Source organism: Orycteropus afer, unplaced genomic scaffold, assembly GCF_000298275.1.
Source record: "Orycteropus afer afer isolate SDZICR_OR568_19922 unplaced genomic scaffold, OryAfe1.0 scaffold00178, whole genome shotgun sequence".
In the NCBI taxonomy this organism is placed as follows: domain Eukaryota; kingdom Metazoa; phylum Chordata; class Mammalia; order Tubulidentata; family Orycteropodidae; genus Orycteropus; species Orycteropus afer.
The window spans coordinates 4,053,817-4,055,377 of NW_006921765.1; positions in this window are offsets into that span (position 1 = coordinate 4,053,817).

The window sequence follows — 1,561 nt, forward strand, 5'->3', positions numbered from 1 at the left end:
TTGGAAGTAAGAATGATCAGACTTCACCTCACCTACTTTGGTCGTGGTGTCAGAAGGGACCATTCCCTGGAAAAGTATATCATGCTTGGTCAAGTAGAGGGTTAAAAGGAGAAGGCTCTCAACAAGATGGATTGACACAGCAGCTGCAATGATGAGTTCAGGTATAGCAAAGATTGTGAGCCTGGCACAGGACAGAGCAGTGTTTTGTTCTGTTGCACACAGGGTCACCATGAGTCAGAGGCAATTCCATGGCACCTAAATAAAAAATTCCTGGTGTATGCCCTCCTAGCTGACCATTTTCCACTCTACCATCATGGGTAATTCCTTACTCAGTTTTCCATTCCCAAACCAATCTGGTATGCATTCTGGCAGTGCCAAACCTGATGTATGTGTGAAAATTTTTTAGAATATATTCACTACTTTCTTGTCTTGGTTGGCACCCTATCTTCCCCTGATGTCCTTTCTAGTGGTGAGTGATTATTTTCTCACATTCATTTTAACTCTGGATAAAGTAAGAATGCTGTCCTTCTATATCCTTCTGATGTCTTATTGTTCCTCCTGTTAAAATTAAATTGTCTCCTTTGAGGTCTCTGCCCTTTGGCTATAGATAGATTGATAGATGTTACAAAGATAGCTCCTGTCAAGTTGGCTCTGACTCATAATGACCTATGTACTATAGAACCGAATGTTGCCTCCTCCTGGGTCATCCTCACAATTACCAAAATGACTGAGTCCATCATTGCAGCTATTGTGCCAATCTATCTCACTAAGGATCTCCCTCACCTTTGCTGGGCCCCTGAACATGATATCCCTCTCCAGAGATTGATCTCTCCTGATGATACATCCACAGCAATTGAGTCAGACAATGAACCATAAGGTTTTCACTAGCTAATTTTCATACATAGATCATCAATAATTTCTTCATAGTCTCTATTAACCTGGAAACTCCACTAAACCTGTCTACCATGAGTGGTTGTTGTTAGGTGCCATTGAGTTGTTTCTGACTCATAGTGACCCCATGAAAAGCAGAACAAAATACCGCCTAGTCACACGCCAGCTCCACAATCCTTGCTATACTTGAGCCCATTGTGGCAGCAACCATGTCAATCCATCTCAATGAAGGCCTTCCCCTCTTTCATTGACCCACCACCTTACCAAGCATGACATCCTTCTCCAGGGAACTGTCCCTTCTGACAAAATGACTGATGTAGGTGAGACGAAGTCTGGCCATTCTCGCTTCCAAGGAGCACTTTGGCTGCACTTCTTCCAAGACAGATCTGTTAGTTCTTTTACCAATCTATGGTACTTTCAGGATTCTTCACCAGCACAACTCAAAAGCATCAACTCTTCTTCTGTCTTCCTTATTCATTGTCCAGCTCTCACAGACATACAAGGCAATTGAAAATATCATGGCTTGTGTCAGGAGCACCTTAGTCCTCAAGGAGACATCCTTGCTCCACAGCACTTGAAAGAGTTCCTTCACAGCCAACCTACCCGGTGCTACATGTCATCTAATGTCTTCACTGCTGCTTCCATTGGCCTCGATTGTAGAACCAAGCAA